Genomic DNA, 12,149 nt, shown 5'->3' on the forward strand with positions numbered 1-12,149 from the left:
GGAAGAAGGGGGCCCCTCTCCCCCACTCCTCCGGTGGGGCTGGAACGCCATCGTGGCCATCATCATCATCACCGCGATCTTCACCAACACCTCCGCCATCTTCACCAACATCTCCATCACCTTCTCCCCTCTATCTACAGCGGTCCACTCTCCCTCAACCCGCTGTACCCTCTACTTGAATATGGTGCTTTATGCTTCATATTATTATCCAATGATGTGTTGCCATCCTATGATGTTTGAGTAGATTTTCGTTGTCCTATCAGTGGTTGATGAATTGCTATGATTGATTTAATTGCTTGTGGTTATGTTGCTGTCCTTTGGTGCCCATCATATGATTGGCGCGTGGATCACACCATACGGTTAGTTGTATGTTGATAGGACTATGTATTGGAGGGCAAGAGTGACAGAAGCTTCAACCTAGCATAGAAATTGATGCATACGGGATTGAAGGGGGGCCAATATATCTTAATGCTATGGTTGGGTTTTACCTTAATGAACATTAGTAGTTGCGGATGCTTGCTAATAGTTCCAATCATAAGTGCATAGAATTCCAAGTAAGGGATGACATGCTAGCAGTGGCCTCTCCCACATAATACTTGCTATCGGTCTAGTAAAGTAGTCAATTGCTTAGGGGCAATTTCGCAACTCCTACCACCACTTTTCCACACTCGCTATATTTACTTTATTGTTTCTTTATCTAAACAGCCCCTACTTTTTATTTACGTACTCTTTATTATCTTGCAAACCTATCCAACAACACCTACAAAGTACTTCTAGTTTCATACTTGTTCTAGGTAAAGCGAACGTCAAGCGTGCGTAGAGTTGTATCGGTGGTTGATAGAACTTGAGGGAATATTTGTTCTACCTTTAGCTCCTCATTGGGTTCGACACTCTTACTTATGGAAAACTGTTGCGATCCCCTATACTTGTGGGTTATTAGGGCCTATCTATTTACTTTTCTGTTGAGTCATCACACTTTTATTAAAGAGCACTAGCTGGAGAGCACAGTTGTCATTTGCATTTATTACTATTAATTTATATTGGGTATGACTATGATTGGATCACTTTTACCATGAACTAAAATGTCTAGTCAGTCCTTTATCTTTAAAGGTGCTCTGCATTTATATTTTGCGGTCTCAGAAAGGGCTAGGGAGATACCATCTTGTTATATCATATTATGATTGTTTTGAGAAAGTGTTGTCATCCGAGATTTATTATTATCGCTCGCTAGTTGATTATGCTATTGATATGAGTAAACATGAGACCTGAGAGTTATTGCAAATGTGGTTAGCCATAATCTTTGCTGAAAACTTGAATGCTGACTTTACATATTTACAACAATAAGAGCAAACAGAGTTTATAAAAGTTTTTCTTTATCACTTTCAGTTTGCCAACTGAATTGCTTGAGGACAAGCAAAGGTTTAAGCTTGGGGGAGTTGATACGTCTCCGTCGTATCTACTTTTCCAAACACTTTTGCCCTTATTTTTGACTCTAACTTGCATGATTTGAATGGCACTAACCTGTACTGACGCTGTTTTCAGCAGAATTGCAATGGTGTTATTTATGTGCAGAAACAGAAGTTCTTGAAATGACCTGGAACTCCACGGAACGTTTATTTGGAAATAATAAAAAATCATTGCAAAAGATGAAGACCAGGGGGCCCACACCCTGTCCACGAGGGTGGGGGGCGCGCCCTCCCTCCTAGGGCACGCCCCCTACCTCGTGGGCCCCCTGGAGCTCCTCCGACGCCAACTTCAACTCTATATATTTGCTTTCGGGAAGAAAAAAAATTAAGGAGAAGAAATCATCGCGTTTTACGATACGGAGCCGCCGCCAAGCCCTAAAACCTCTCGGGAGGGCTGATCTGGAGTCCGTTCGGGGCTCCGGAGAGGGGGGTTCGTCGCCGTCGTCATCATCAACCATCCTCCATCACCAATTTCATGATGCTCACCGCCGTGCGTGAGTAATTCCAATGTAGGCTTGCTGGACAGTGATGGGTTGGATGAGTCTATCATGTAATCGAGTTAGTTTTGTTAGGGTTTGATCCCTAGTATCCACTATGTTCTGGGATTGATGTTGCTATGACTTTGATATGCTTAATGCTTGTCGCTAGGGCCCGAGTGCCATGATTTCAGATCTGAACCTATTATGTTTTCATGAATATATGTGAGTTCTTGATCCTATCTTGCAAGTCTATAGTCACTTATTATGTGTTATGATCCGGCAACCCCGAAGTGACAATAATCGGGACCACTCCCGGTGATGACCATAGTTTGAGGAGTTCATGTATTCACTATGTGTTAATGCTTTGGTCCGGTACTCTATTAAAAGGAGGCCTTAATATGCCTTAGTTTCCATTAGGACTCCGCTGCCATGGGAGGGTAGGACAAAATATGTCATGCAAGTTCTTTTACATAAGCACGTATAACTATATTCGGAATACATGCCTACATTACATTGATGAATTGGAGCTAGTTCTGTGTTACCCTATGTTATGACTGTTACATGATGAACCACATCCGACATAATTTTCCATCACCAATCCAATGCCTAAGAGCTTTACACATATTGTTCTTTGCTTATTTACTTTCCCGTTGCTACTGTTACAATCACTACAAAATACCAAAAATATTACTTTTGCTATCGTTACCTTTGTTACCATTACCACTACTATTATATTACTTTGCTACTAAATACTTTCCTGCAGATATTAAGTTATCCAAGTGTGGTTGAATTGACAACTTAACTGCTAATACTTGAGAATATTCTTTGGCTCCCCTTGTGTCGAATCAATAAATTTGGGTTGAATACTCTACCTTCGAAAACTGTTGCGATCCCCTATACTTGTGGGTTATCGCTAGTCTAAGTTACTCCCCATAATTTGTGCATAATTTAGTTTTGAAGTTGGATACAACAAGCACAAAATAGGATCGTCACTCCCCCAAGATCAATAGAGCCTCATGACAAGTGCAAGAGAGCAACAGAGTGTTCTAAAGACACTAGTGAAGCTCCCCATGATTTATGCACTCCTTAGAATATTTGCATTAGGATACCAAATGCACAAAATAGGATCATCACTCCCCGGAAATCAATAGAAACTCACAACAAGTTCAAGTGAGCATGTAGGAAACAAGGCCTAGCACTTGCAACAAACAAATGGTTGATCAACAAATAAAAGAGGCAACTTAAGAGAAGGCTCAACCAAAATGATGTGTGTGAGTCATGGCAAAGCACTTGAGAAGACTAATGTAAGGGTGAGCATTAAGCATCAACATAGTCTTGAAGAGTGGATATACAAGGTGCATGACATGTCCTTCCCACACACACCAAGCAAATGGGTTCACAAGCACACTAAATATGCAAAACGAATAACCAACACTTGTGACAACCCAGGGTGAAGATAGAAAGCGAAAGCCTCATCAAGATGAGGGATACCAATTAAGATGGCAAAAAGCCTCGTCAAGACAAGCATGAGGAAGAAGATCTTCACCACAGAAGAGTGCATCAAGATGCAACGAGATATGACCCGCACTCAAGGCACACACTTTCACGGAGCCACCAAAGAAATAACATGAGAAAGAAACCGTGACGTGAAGGAAGGGGATATCGACTAGATATGCAACTTCTCTCAAGTGTATAAGATTCTAGGTAGATGACGATCATGATGATATCAATCCACAAAGAAGGATGTACACACGAAATAGTTACAAAAAGGAAGGAACGAGATATCCACAAGGAAGTCATAAATATACCAATAAGATATTTGCTTGAAAGCATAGCACTTGGCTAGATATGGTCTTATTGTATATAAATGAAGTCCAACCACACATCCATCAAAGACATCACAACTAGCAACAAGAGATCATCGTTGGGATGCTTTGAGAAGGGAAACAAGTATAACAAGATATGAAATGATGTCATGCCAAGATGCAACCTACACAAGGTTGATGCAAGAAATGTGTGCATGAAGAAGATGATAATACTTGTTACAGAGATATCAATGGAGGGATGTAGTAGATACCAAATAAAGGTAGATAGTAGTTCATTGACCATCCTAACTTGACTCCAATAAGCACATGATGACACCGAGGGGCGTGGCTCGCCGACGAAGCACTCGCGGACAGACCTCACCGTCGGCGAAGCTGCGGCCGCCGCGGCTAAAGTGGAGGTGAGCTTTCTTATCCCGTTCTCATTTCCAATTCCCCGCAATGTCTCCGTCTTGCTTTTTTGGACTCTCTCTCTCTCTCTCTCTCTCTCTGATCCTTTGACGGTTTCTTTTACCGTGAATTATTTTCTTCGCCGGTTTCCGGTCTCGCGTGCGTCGCACATTTTTTGCCCACGAAACTACCGGAAAAAATAATTTCGCTGCATTTTTACCGGAAAAATGATTCGGTGCCTTTTTTCCCCATCGTTGATGTGTTCCCACGTGCGATGTGGTGTTCTTCATTTGGATTTGCACGTCGACATGCAACTGTTTTTAATCTCCACGCGTTCGCTCCTGCTTTTTTACCTTTTTTTCTTCCCAGTCCCAGAGAATAAATCTCTAGGTAATTCGTACGAGTACGAATGGTAGATAATTTTGTTTGTTTCGTTCTGACTTGCTTTGCACCTTGTGGCCGGAGTAGACGAGGGCGCGATGACGGCGAAGGAGCACAGCTTGGGGCAAAAGATATGTGGCATAATGGACATGAGGGTGCTCCAGTGCACCGCACCCTCTGCGGCGCCCTTGAAGCCTCCCCTCTTCCAGCTTCACATGTTTATAGTAAACATTTTTATTTCTTTAACATTCAATTAGTCACTAAATTTAATACTTATATAATTTATAGTCTTTACATAAAATGCCAACTAGTATTTTTTTGTCCAATAATATTAACCATATAAGTGTGTTGGCAGTATCGTCATACAAAATTCACTAGTTTGCAATTAAAGAATCTATGTTTACAAGTACATCATTCCAAAAGTAGAACTCGGGAAAGTTATGCTATTTAAAAATAGTTTGGGAAATTTTGCTACACTGAATTCCATCCAAACCTAAGGGAAAAAAAAGAAAATTGACGATGTTGTAATGCTAATTTGTACCGCTTAAATATACCATATATTTGTATGTTTTTGTGTCCATTTTAGTTTTTGAAAAAAATCTTAGTAGAGGGTTCTACATTAATGTATATGTCTAATTCTTTGTTCATAATACGGTGGGGGTCCCCTATTTTGTAGACTAAGACAGGAGGCTTCACCATTGTAGAGTAAGAAAGGAGTCTTCACAATATTTAAATGAAGCGGTCATGAAAAGGAAAAAAGGAAAATAACGCAGAATTAGACAAACAAATTGCAACAACGAATCAATCAGGGAGCGAACTAGGCTTGGCTTAACGGGAATCAATGAAGTTGAAGATCACTTGTAACTAGACTTTACAACGCAGGGTAAATGGTGTTAGAATTATAATTGGGTTTAAGTTAGAGATAAAGAGATAGAGATAGAATTAGTTTAAACCACAAGTAACTTGTCTTGTACTTCAAGTCTCTACCCCTCTTGTACTCTTATATATACCTCGTATGAGGATCAGATCAACACAACATACAATATAATATTCAGCCATCCTAGAATTTCCACATGGTATCAGAGCGGTTAGTCTCACGACGCCGATCCTAGGACTTTTCTCCACTTGCGCAGCGCGCCGCCCCCGGGGAGATTAATCTCCTCTCCCCGAGGGCGCGGCACCCGGTCTCGATCAAGGATTAGATCGGTTCTTTAGATTAGAATCTTAGATAATTTTTCGAAATTTTATCCACCACAAATAAACCTAGAAAGGTCTCCATCCGATCGAAAATCCATAGAAATTTGGCGAATATCAGGTGTACCGTGTCTCAAGACGTGTTGGCGCACGCGCGCAGACGACCTCAGCGACACCGGCGTCCGACGCATGCAGGGCCGCAGCACGCGGGCGTTGCGAGTCAAAGTGCATGCATGGAGTTTTATTCAGGAGCACAAGACTACGTGCATCACGCGGAGGCGGCCGCCTCGCGCAGCAAGGCAGCGCCAGGTCGGATCGGCTACCCGTGTGATCACACCCACGAGAGCAGAGAACCGATCTGAGATCGTTAAATCGAGCCGGCATTCTTCACGTGCACAGATGTCGTCACCTATGGCGAGCGAACCTACTCTACAGACGACTGCGCATGCACGATGTCTGGACGACGGCATCCTTGAACAGTGCAGATTTGTTAAACAATACTATCCAATGGACGCTGTTGTCCATCGTCCAAAAATCGTGCACAAGCTATCGTGTGTGTAGCACTGCTCTACGGCGAGGGTTCAAACTCCGGCCAGCACACCGCGGACATGTACTGGTGCCAGGCGAATCTGCTACCTGGACAGTGGACACGAGCGTCATCGATCTTGCCGATCGCGCGGCTCCCGTCTACACCAGCACGCCATCTCCATCCATGCATCCGGGGCGCGTTCCGATCTACACCGACTCAGCCGCCGATCACGGGAGGGCCCGGGACGAACTCCTGTACACGGACGACACCGAGCATTGCAAGCGTCTACATCAACAGCGCCCTTTCCATAGCCTCCCGGAGCTCCTGCACGTCCACAAGTCGTGTCGACTCGAACGCCGGCGGCTTCGCACGCAGCCAGCGGCAAAGACCAAGGAGCCAGAAACCACCAGCATGCGGCTGTCCGTGTACTTGCTACCGGTCAGGAACATGCAGCTGACGGCGTCCTACGCATCTTCTCCAGCTATGTATCTTTCCGTGGGCCACATGAGAGCCATGGCGATCTACACTGAACGAGCCAACCAGATGACTGCTACCACGTACTTGTGCGTCACGGCTTCGACAATCCTCCACAGGCGTCTGGCGCTACTACATCGACCGTCGCGGACACGCACTACCTCGTCACGACCCGCGCGACTCCCCGGGAACATCTGCACTGACCGCACGCGACACACGTCTACACCAATCCGACACATCGATCTACACCGAGCGATCTGCCTCAATATTCGACGACCCGAGCCGAACGACATCAACCTGTACGACTATGCCGGGCTATGAGCCAACATACTTCTCCAGCACGGCGCGAACATCAACACTTCATGGCCTAGTAGGAACTGTTCACTATAGGCAGAATCTCCATGCACCTGTCACTTCCCTTTGGTCAGTGCGCTAGGTGAAGAGAGAGAAAACAATTGTTTTCTATGAGAGAGAGAGCAAATTGCAAACTAGTGTCAGCATAGTGTTCATCTTCATCAGTGCCAGCGAAAAAGCTTGTTGGTGTCCGGTCTCACCACGACCCATCGGGGTAAATACTGCGGTACTGTATTATTTAAAGTAACATCATAGCATGACGAGAACAGTGAAGGACAAGCCTCCTTCACGTGTAACACAGCAGCGTAGAACAGTGACCAGAGACAGGCTAGGCAGTACGCGTCTACATGCATCGCTATTAGACAAATCAAATGGGCTGACAAAGCTGGCAGGTGCTGCAATGTCTGATTTTAGTAAGGCCTCCGCGCGAATCTCGAAGGAATTGGACGGGCTGATAAGAGGGTGCCTGGAGTCCCGGGAGTTACTACAACTTTCCCAATAGGACAATCATGCAACAACCTACCCTTTATCTACCTCCCTACGTCTGAACCCCAGGCAACCACATAAGACTTGCAGCTTTTTTTTAAAAAAAATGGCCGTGCGTGGTGATAGGAGAAAAAGGTATTTACTTGGTAGTCTTTGAATTATGTGGAAAAAAAAGTATATATTGCTGTACTAGAAATTTTATGCATGTTCCTGCAGTCGTGTTATGGAATGCTTCAACAACCGGCACATGTCTTCTTTTCGCAATGCGACGCCATAACCAACAGCCGCCACCATGACAAGTAGTAGGAACGTGTGGTTCATCCGGGAAAGAGAGTGGAGTTGCTACTGGATAAAAAAAATCCTTGGCATCCCACTAGACAAGGTTCGGGAGGAAAAATGCCCGCGTCGCCCCCCGCTCGGGCGCCTCGGGTGGCTCCCCAACCCTAGCCGCCGCTGGGGTCTAGCCCATCTTCCTTCCCTCCTCCCGCCGCCGCCGGAGGACGCCGCCGGCTTGCGCCCGGAGGCCGACGGCGGTGGCGGGGGCTCTTGCTCCCTCCCGCGTCTCAGGGGTGGCGGGGCCCCAACATGTGTGGAGGTGCGGCTGATCTAGAAGCGGCGGCGTTGGCTTCGACGGCGGCGCCGGTCGGCCCTGCCTCGGGTCACGGGCGGCTGCGGCGGCGGCTGGCCTGGATCGGGCGGCGGCGTGATGCGGTCTTCGGCGGCATGTCATCTGGCTTTAGATCAGCGGCGGCATTGAGGGCCTGGTGGACTGCTTGGCGGCACCCATGGAAGATCTGTTCTGACCGGTGTAGCCAGTGGTGGTGGTCATCTTCTTCGTCGGCGGTGGCCGGCCAGATGCTTGGTGATCGGATCTCGAGATCCATTATCTAGTCCCGGTTGCGAGTTGGGGAGACATGGTTGCCGGTGAAAACCGAGCCGACGGCAGGCGATGGCGGCGTTCTACGCCGTTACCTTGATGAAGGCATCGTTGTGTAATTATTGTCGACCCACTCGTGCTGCTTCAGGGGAACCCTAGGATCTGGTGTTCCAGATCGGACGATGGCGGCACTGCGGTGTCGTTTTTCCTCTTAGGAGCATCGTTTGTGGAGCAGCACTAGAAGTCAGAGGCAGGAGGTGGAGCGGCTTCGTCTTGCACGGAGCTTCGGTGGAGATGTCAAGTCATGCCTGAGCGACAGGTGCTACGCTTTGTCATGCCTGGTCGGCAGGTGCTACACACGACAGATCTTCCAAGGCTTCAAGCTGTGTCGGCTGGTGGTACTTGGCAGCATGGCGCTGAGGTGTATCAGTGGCGATCGCGACGTGCTCAGCTGTTTGCGCGCAGGGAGGAGGTGCCGTTGGGCGCCCTGGTGGCGTCGATGATAGCTAGACCAAGCAAGGTTGATGCATCAGTACAGTTATGAAGATGGAGCGGTGGCAGTTGGCGCGGTGGCCTCTGAGAGCACGTCGGACCAGTGTGTGCCCCAGACTCGGCAAGTGGCTATGTTGGGGTCTCAGGTCTTAGATATTAGGCTTGACTGCGATGTCTGTTTGGTATTAAGCACTACCAGAATCGCCCCCTATGCCGACGGCCAAGGCCGTCGGCATAGCCCTGAGTCCCGTCGGGACAGACCTATGCCGACGGCCCCCGTCGGCATAGGGCCGTCGGCAACATATACGTCGGCATAGCCAGGGAGGCCGTCGGCATAGAAAAGCCGTCGGCATAGATGCTTTCCCGACGGGGGCCGTACATCTATGCCGACGGCCCTGGCCGTCGGCAACAATCACGCCTAACGGCGGCCGCCGTCAAGTTTGCCCAACGACTGGTCGCCACGTGGCACCCCTATGCCAACGGCCTAGCCGTCGGCTTAGTTAGAAACTATGCCGACGGCTAGACCGTCGGCATAGGTGTGCCACGTGGTGACCAGTCGCTGCGCGTGGACCAGGGATATGCCGACGGCTGGGCCGTCGGCATAGTTTGAAACTAAGCGGACGGCCAGGTCGTCAGCATATTCCTTCATACAGAGCTCCCAGTAGCTGACACGTGGGCGCCTATGCCGACGGCCTAGCCATCGGCACAATTTTTAAACTAAGCCGACGGCTACGCCGTCGGCATAGGTGCCACGTGTCAGCTACTGGGAGCTCACGCCAGCCCTATGCCGACGGCACAGCCGTCGGCATAGTTTGCTTTTGATTTTTTTATTTTTTCTGTTTGTTTTCAAATCAGTTCAATTTAAATAACAGCACATATCAGCACATATCAACGAACATAAGCATAAGCATCATCACAACAATAATTGCATAAGCATGATCACACACAAGTCTCTAAATGATCATCATCACAACCAACATAAGCATAAGCATATAGAAAAGCACACAAGTCATCTAAATGATCATCACCACACACAAGTCATCTCAAGCATCATCACCACACACAAGGCTTAAGCGTCAGGACGTCGAGCACCGCGGAGGTCGTCACCGCCAAGAGCGTCGAAGCCTAGGTCGTCATTGCTAGCGACAGCGCTACCGCCAAGACCGCCTCCACCTCCGCCTCCGCCTCCGTGGATCGGAGTGGTCGGGCTCCGTGTCTCCGGAGTGCTGCGAAGACCACCGCCAACGGTAGATCCACCTGTTCCCTGGATGTTGAAAAGACATATTAACGGGATATATGACTGTGTTGAAAGGCATGGCATGCTTTGGGTGAATAGATTGGGGATGAACTAACCGGCGAGGGGCCAGCGTTCTGTGCCACAAACTCCTCAAAGCTCAGCAGCACTGATTGTGCTGGAGGGCATTATGCTGGAGGGAACTGAGGACACCTGCCGGCCGCCATTTCCTGAAAAGCCTGCTGCATCTGGCTATCCCTCTGCACTTGGTGTTCATAAAGCCTCTGATGCCACGCCATGGTCTCCTGGCGTGTGTACTCCAGGTAGGCCTACGGTATGACATGATGAAACTCATAAAACTACTAAATGCGGAAAATAAAGTGAGCAATGAAGATAAGAGGGAAAATACTTACAGAATGTTGCTCCTGAAAGAGGGACTGTGCACTGGTCACTGGCTGGCTCGTGCGCTGGCTCAGGCTCGGGTCGATCCGACGAAGCTGTGTGTAGGAGATACTAGGAGTGATCACAGCATCGAGAACCGTCTCCCGACCGTGCTCCTTGGGCCCCATCCTCACCACCGCCATGTCATCCAGAGGCTCCGCAATGGGGTCAGGTGTGTCAGGATGTAACTTCAGATACGCTTCGGAGTAGGCCTTCTTCCTCCCTGTGGTCTTCTTGCCGTAGTACTTGGGCTCACCAGGCTTGGGGTCCTTCCGCGTAAGGGCGATCTCCCACGCCTGCATGTGTGAGAGCGGCCACTTCAGTTTCTCCTCCTGCACCACCAAACATAGGTTAGTCATACATAAGAAAGTGATGGTAAATAGAAGAAGAAGAATGTTTAATGGTGTTAGTCATACATTAACTGCCTTGTGGAGATAGTGGTTTCGGTTTCCCTGAGCATGTACTCCCTCCGTCCCTTGGTTAGCCTTATTTTTGCTTCTCATAGCCGCCCAGGCTCCATCCTCATCACACCAAAGATCCACCAATGCCAACCATGACTCGTCTTTTCCATAACACCAATTTGGACACACCTACATAATAAAAGCATAATGGCATGTAGGTGTGTCCAAATTGGTGTTATGGAAGCATAAAGCATAAAGCATAAAGCATAATGTACCACAATGTAATGAAAGCATAATATATGAAAGTATAATGAAAAATCTTTTATACTTACCGCTAAGAACTCGGGCCTCTCCAAGGTAATGCCCATCCTCCACGCTTCTTCCTTGGTCATCTTCACACCAAGAACGCCGTGGTAGTATGTGGAGATGGCCACATAGCGCACCTCGTACTGCATCTGGCGGGCCTTCTTCTTGCATTGGCGCAGCACGATCTGGTCCGCTCTAGCCCTGTGCTCCGGAAGAACTCGATAGAATTTCTACAATCATGCATGAAACAAGAATGGAAGAAGCCATGAGTTAAATCATTCATGAAACTAGAATGGACTTGTTCTTCTGAAGAGAACTCACCCAGAAAGTAGTGATCACGGCCTTGGCATGGGTCTCATGGTCCGCGTGGCGGGCCGCTTCCCAGTGGTCCCAGCTCGTGGCCAAAATCCGACGGTTCGGCTGCCTGACTGGATCCGGACAGTACAACCCCGGCCAATATAACTTCAGCAAGACGGTGATGAGGCCGTTGGGAATACGGACCCCTTTAGAATATATCCAGTTGCTGCAAAAGAATGAACTATTAGCATGTGACAAGCAAAATAAATAACAACCGGAATAAGCATATGACAAGCAAAATAATGAACCACTTACTCTTTTCCCGTGGGCTCAATGAGCCACTTCTGCTCCTCAGTAGCAGGAACCTGCTTTGGTAGCTTTGCGTTGCCACGCAGCCACCCCTTGTTGTCAACCCCCTTCCCGTCACCACCATCATCCCCGCCACCACCCTCCTCCTCGCCTGCCTCCCCCTCCCCAACCTCCTCCCCAACCTCCTCCTCCTCCTCCTCCTCCACCTCCTCCTCC

The sequence above is a fragment of the Triticum dicoccoides genome, chromosome 3A (genome assembly GCF_002162155.2).
Source record: "Triticum dicoccoides isolate Atlit2015 ecotype Zavitan chromosome 3A, WEW_v2.0, whole genome shotgun sequence".
In the NCBI taxonomy this organism is placed as follows: Eukaryota; Viridiplantae; Streptophyta; class Magnoliopsida; order Poales; family Poaceae; genus Triticum; species Triticum dicoccoides.